Raw genomic sequence first — 6860 nt, 5'->3', positions numbered from 1 at the left:
GTTGAACCCACTACAACGCGCAACTACCACTGAAGGAAGATCAAACTACTTGGCCAAAGCAATTCAATAGATTGGATAGATGTACAAAGCTATGATGATCATGCAAATAATAGCAATTATAATTCACACAAGACTCAAATACTTTTAAGAAATAATCTTAACATAAATCCACAATTCATCGCATCCCAACGAGCGCACCATACAAAAGAATTACATTGGATGGATGCAAGCGAAGATGCGATGACCATTGTATTGAAGATCAAGAGAGAGAGAGAGAGAGAGATTGCCATCTAGGTACTAACTACGGACTCGTAGGTCTAAGATGAACTACTCACAAATCATTACAAGGGCATCGAGGTTCACGAAGATGCCCTCCGTGATCGAGCCCCCCTCCGGTAGAATGCTGAAAGGAGCTCCGGATAGGATCGCCGTGGAACAGACACATGCGGCGGCGTAAAAAGTTTTCGTGAATGCCTCTAGGGTTTTTGTAATATTAGAAAATTTATAGGCCAGAGAACAGGGCAAGACGGGCCATAGGGAGTCGACAAGGCATCAACGTGCGCCGACCGCCCCTGCGCGCGCCCTCTTTTCTTGTGGGCTCCTCGTGCAGCTCCAGGTCTCCCCCCAAAGCTTCCAAGTCATGTTTTTGTTTAGAAAAAATCACCAAAAATTTTCATGGCAATTGCACTTCGTTTGGTATTGAAAACCTGAAAAACCAAAAACACGTAGAAAACAACAACTCGCACTGGGCACTGGGTTAATAGGTTAGTGCTCAAAAGTAATATAAATTGGTGCATTGTGACCAAAAAAATATCTTAAGATGATAATATAAGAACATGAAACAAACAAAAATTATAGATACGCTGGAGACGTATCAAGCATCCCCAAGATTAATTCATGCTCGTCCTTGAGTAGGTAAATAATAAAATAAAATTTTTAATGTGACATGATATCCAATATGTAATCTTTTGCATGTATGTTCATTAAGAAATGATGAATTAACAAACATCAAAATTATAATAATTATAAGCACAAGCAGCAAAATCATCAATCTTTCAAAGTTTACGATCCTAAAAGAATGTTTACCCCCATCAATCTCATCGTATGGCAAGGCATGGTTCCGTGTTCACCACATTAATACAAATGTCAAGCACCACGGTGCTCAAGTCAGGCAATTGTATCATACTTTTTCAAAGTGTATCAACTTTTTATTCTGCTCGCAATACATGAGCGTGAGTCATGGCCATAACATATGGTGGAATACAATATGGTGGTAGATATCAAAGTGGTAAAAGTGGAGAAGATAGTCTCACATCAACAAGGCATACCAATGGGCTATGGAGATGCCCATCGGTAGATACCAATGCAAGTAGTAGGGATTGCCATGCCAATCATGCACTAGAGCTATAAGTGTATGAAAGCTCGAATGAAGCTAAGTGGGGTGGGCATCCAACTTGATTGCTCATGAATACCTCAGGCATTTGAGGAAGCCCGTCACTAGAATATGCAAGCAAAGTTTAACATAATGATAATATGATTCCCACTAGCATATGAAAGTGGCATATCATGAGACTCTCTATATGAGGAACATGGTGCCACTTTGAGGCACAAATATGGTAAAGGATAGTACCAAAGTCCCTTCTCTCTTCTTCACTCATTAATATTTTTGAATTTTTTTTATTGGTGGGATCATTTGGCCTCCCCCATATTTATTTTGCGTCCGGAGTCTTTTCCCGACTTGTGACGGAATCATAGACTCCATCATCTTTTCTCAATAGGACAATGCTCTAAGAAGAAGAAGAAGAGACCAGCGAGACGCACATATCATATATATAGGTATATGATGCGATGAGACATGCAAGCTCCTGCATCTGCATGCATGACGAAGGTCATTCGTGCTGTCTGTATATGGAGAGGGTCATTCATGCCTGGATACCTAATAATTTTACTGCATGATGGATAAACAAATTAACATTGAACAATTGATAGAACAACGGATAATTATGTGATTTTTACTGTAATGATTATGTGTATATAGGCATCATGTCCATAAGAAAATAGGCCGACTCCTGCATGCACCTACTACTATTACTTCACTTGAAGAACGCTTCTATGCTTGCCTCTGTACGTACTAAGCTCATGACAAACGAAGTAATTCTTGGAGAACGATGACATGATGTAGACAAAGTAAACTCGACCAATATTAATAAACCCCATCGTTTTCTCCTTAGTGGCAGCAAACCAAAGACGCAACTTGTCCCCTTCTGTCACTGGGATATAGAAACTCGTCAGGTTGAATCCACTACAACGCACAACTACCACTGAAGAAAGATCAAACTACTTGGTCAAAACAATTCAATAGATCAGTTAGATTTACAAAGCTATGACGATCGTGCAGATAAGAGCAATTATAATTCAGAGATGACTCATATACTTTTCATGAATAATCTGAACATAAACCCACAATTCATCGCATCCCAACGAACGGACCATACTAAACAATTACATCGGATAGATCAAAGCGAAGATGAGATGATCATTGTATTGAAGATCAAGAGAGAGAAAGAGCCATCTAGGTACTAACTACCGACCCGAAGGTCTGAGGTGAACTACTCACACATCATCACGAGGGCACCGAGGTTGATAGAGGCCCTCCGTGATCGATCCCCTCTCCGGTAGAGTGCCGGAACAGAGCTCTGGATGGGATCACCGTGAAACAAAGACTTGCTGCGGCATAAAAAATGTATCGTGGATGCCTCTACGGTTTTTAGAATATTAGAGAATTTATAGGCCAAAGAACGGGGCAAGATTGGGCATGAGGAGTCGACAAGGCATCAGGGCGTGCCGACCCCCCTTGGCGCGCCTTGTTGCCTTGTGGTCTCCTCGTGCAGCTCCACGTCTCCTCCCGAAGTTTTCAGGTCTTCTTTCGTTCTAGAAAAAATCACGAAAACGTTTTCTGACAATTGGACTTCGTTTGTTACTCAAAACCTGAAAAACAAAAAACACGTAAAAAATAACAAGTGTCACTTGGCACTGGGTTAATAGGTTAGTGCTTAAAAATAATAGGACAACACTCCGCAACTGCGCCTTGCCGTGCGGCGGCTAGCTAATCATCATCCTAATGAAAAATAGCATTGCTTTACTAATCAGGTTACTTTAAAAAAGTATTGCGATGCTGCAGCCAAATCCCTCTCTCTTCATCATGCATGCATACATGCATGCAATAATGTCATTAAGATTGTATTTGATGTTTGAAATTTAAAAAGTTTTATCTACAAAACCGTTAATCCAATCGATGATCCGCTTTCACTATTGCCTTTCTCACGACGAGTTCTTTGAAACTAGATCCCATGTTGACATGTTCCGTCAGCTATTTTTTTCTGTTCATACTTGCCATATTTTTTGACCCATTTGTCATATTATTAACCACTTACTTGCTTGAGAAAAATAACTTAATTGGCACTTTTTAATGTTATTTCATACAAAGTCTTGTAACAGTTTTAATTATACATGATATAAAAGCATGTCATAGGATGTGTTTGTCAATTTAAATATGCGAACTTGTCATATTTACATACAACTTTGTCAGAAAACTATTTTGGGTGGTTGTTAGTTTAACTATGTCGAGTTGTCATATTTACAAACGATGACCAAAAAAGAAGTCTTGGGGTCACCGGTTTTATATATGTTGAGTTATCATATTTTTACGTGTAATCGCCTAAAAAAAGTTATTTGTGCTTGCCAGTTTGATTATGTCGAGATGTCTCATTTATACGCAGCTTCCAAAAATATGACAATTATGTTATTTTTTATCAGACAAGTAAGTACTTACTAATATGACAAGTAATTGCAACAAATGTAGTAAGTACGAGAAAAAAATTGTTAAAACTTGTGGACATAGGATCTAGTTTTAAAGATTTCATCCAAACAAAGTCAACGACGAAAAGAGATCATCGATCAAATTAGCGGTTTAAGAGATAAAAGTTTTTAAATTCCTGTTATTTAGAGAGAATCTGATTAATTACATCATTGCATGTATGCATGACAAAGAGAGGGGTTTGGCTGTAGCACTGTGTTGTTCCGCGGGATAGAAAAATTACACCACCTAATCATGCGCTAAGAAATCACGTGTGGCTTCAAAAAGAAAAACAAATCGAACGTGGTTAGAGAATAGTCGCATCGGAACGCAGCTAGGCGCACGCTACAGATTAGATTTTTCCCAAAATAATATAAATTGATGCATTACGACAAAACATATATCTTAAGATGATAATATAACAACATGGAATAATCTAAAATTATAGATACGTTGGAGATGTATCATTCAGTAATTTCAAAAAAATGTTCACGTTTACAATTTTTGTTATTTTCATGTTTCCAAAAATATTTCAGGAATTTTAAAAAATGTATGAAACATTTTTTGACAATTTGTTTGAAATTGTAAACAAATCTTGAAAATATAACGTTTAAAAAAATTGTGAACAAATTTTGAAAAACACAAAAAATGAAAAAAAAAGAACATTTTTTGAATAAGAGAACAATTTTTTTGATTATGAGAATAATTTTTAAAACACGAACATTTTTGAAAATATGAACACATTTTGAAAACAATAACATTTTTTGCCATTCCTGATTATTTGTTGAAGCACGAATATTTAAATACAAATTGTGAACAAAATTTAGCACACGAGAAGCATTTTTGGAAAAAAATAGGAAATGTCAAACAAAAGGAATAGGAAAAGGAAAAAAGAAAGGAAAAAACAAAAACAAGAACAATAACAATTTTTTAAAAAGAACATTTTTGTAAATCCTGAACAATTTTGAAACGTCCCGGATATATTTTGCAAATAGTGAACATTTTTGAAAATCCATAAGTTTTTGTGAAGTTTTGAATAATTTTAAAAATACCAATTATTTGAGATCTAGAAAACTATTTATAAAAGCAAGAACATTTTTTGATTTTTTACAAAAAAATTGAACATTAACTTAGTTTTAAGAAATAAAATAACCTTGGTAAAAAAGGAAAAAAAAAGAAACCGAAACAGAAAAATAAAGTAAAAACGAAAAAAAAAGGATTCAGGGGACCTTCTAGAAAGTTGCCAAACCAGTGATAAGCGAAACTCGGCCGACCCAAATCATCCCGGTGGGGGGGGGGGGGTGCTTCAATTCGCCACAAAATGTGGTGAAGAGGGTTTTACGAAAACTGAAATCTACGATATTTGTTTGGAACAAAACTGGGTCGATTCCGAAAAGAAGTCCTCGTGTTCTACACGTACTTTTATAAATAGCAGCAAGGGTCGGTCATTGTAATGAGATAGAGGTAAAAGCACAACTACAAATCGAGATTCGGTGGATGGGAAAATCCATTGTACAAATCCATCGATCGGGAAGGCTGAGGCAAGCCGAAGCAAGTTGCACTAGCGTCACGGGTTGTGCTTGGAAGCTACTACAGGTGAGTACAAGAAGGATTTTTGGTAGGAATTTGCTATTTGTACATCTTGTGTACTTGAGCACGAGTTGAAAGCTCGGAAATGTTTTCATAGTATCGGGAGAAGAAAATATATCATTTGGTGAGGCTAGAGTTTGTAGATCAAAAAAGAAAGGTGGCCTGGGTGTCAAAATTTTACACAAACAGAATGTGGTGTGCTTGTGAAGTGGTGGTGGAAAGTGGTTAAAGCTAAATATCTGAAAAAGACTCGATTGCTACTCTCAATGGGAAGTTTAACGATTACCCTAATTGGAAATCCTTGTTAAAGGTGAAAGAAAGTTGTGATCAAGTCCGAGGATGTTGTCAGGATTTGGCATGATCCTATAGATGATCTCCCCCTCCTCTCCGAGAGAGATTCCCGGATCTTTTTAGCATTACTAACTTCCCACATGATACCCTGATTCAATTCTGAGAGAGGGGTGGCGGTGCTTTGTTTAGATGAAGCATTAATAATGCCTTGACAAATCAATTTAATGATGTTTGTGCTGCGATCAGCCGCTTTAGCGCCGAAACTGAACACGATAAGATTGAGTGGACTTTTGGACCCAAAGAGAATTATACTACTAAAGATATGTGCGCATATTGGGAAAGAAATCTTGCCGGTAGTGATTACAAATGGATTTGGGGATTGAATCCCATTAAAAATTCAAAAAATAATTGTGGCGGCCTTTTCAAGATGCTGTTACTACTAGGGATGTAATGCATCATAGAAACCGGGCAGGTAAACCCAGTTGCTCTTTTTGCAGTCAGAATTGCTATGGCTAGAATTGCTATGGGCAGAGAAACAACTATTCACTTTTTTTAATGCCCTATGGCTAGAATTGCTTGGCGCATGGTGGGAGCGATTCTCGGGATTGATCTTTGCCCCAATAATATCTCTCAGTTCTATTCTTGGTGCTACGGTTTTCTCCCTCACGGAGAACACTTTTATACCATGGGGTTGGCTACGATCTGCTAGGCTATTTGGAACTGCAGAAATCGTGCTACATTTGAATCCAAGAAACTAGCATATCCTTTCGAGATTGTCTCCACAACTTGTGTTCATTAAAATTACAGGGCAAGCTTCCTGAAGAAGGACGAGCTGACACTACCGGAGAATGGGGACTCGATGCTAAAAGAAAACACCAAGAAGATGAAGATGATCTGTTCCTCAGCTCATGTTGACGGAGTGATGGGGTGATCCTGGAGGTTTACTGGAAGACTGCAAGATGGAGTGTCCATCCGTTGCCATCTACTCGTGTTGTGGCTTCTGTTAGATGTTTCTTCTTCTATTTCCTTGTTTTGCCCATGTGTGGGCTGTTGCTTTGTGTTGTTGCTAGACTTGATCCTACTTGTTATTTAGGTGGTGTGTGAATGGTGCTACAGGATTTTC

Source organism: Hordeum vulgare, chromosome 4H (assembly GCF_904849725.1).
Source record: "Hordeum vulgare subsp. vulgare chromosome 4H, MorexV3_pseudomolecules_assembly, whole genome shotgun sequence".
In the NCBI taxonomy this organism is placed as follows: Eukaryota; Viridiplantae; Streptophyta; class Magnoliopsida; order Poales; family Poaceae; genus Hordeum; species Hordeum vulgare.
The sequence above is the reverse complement of the archived record's forward strand: the minus strand, read 5'-3'. Positions refer to the sequence as shown.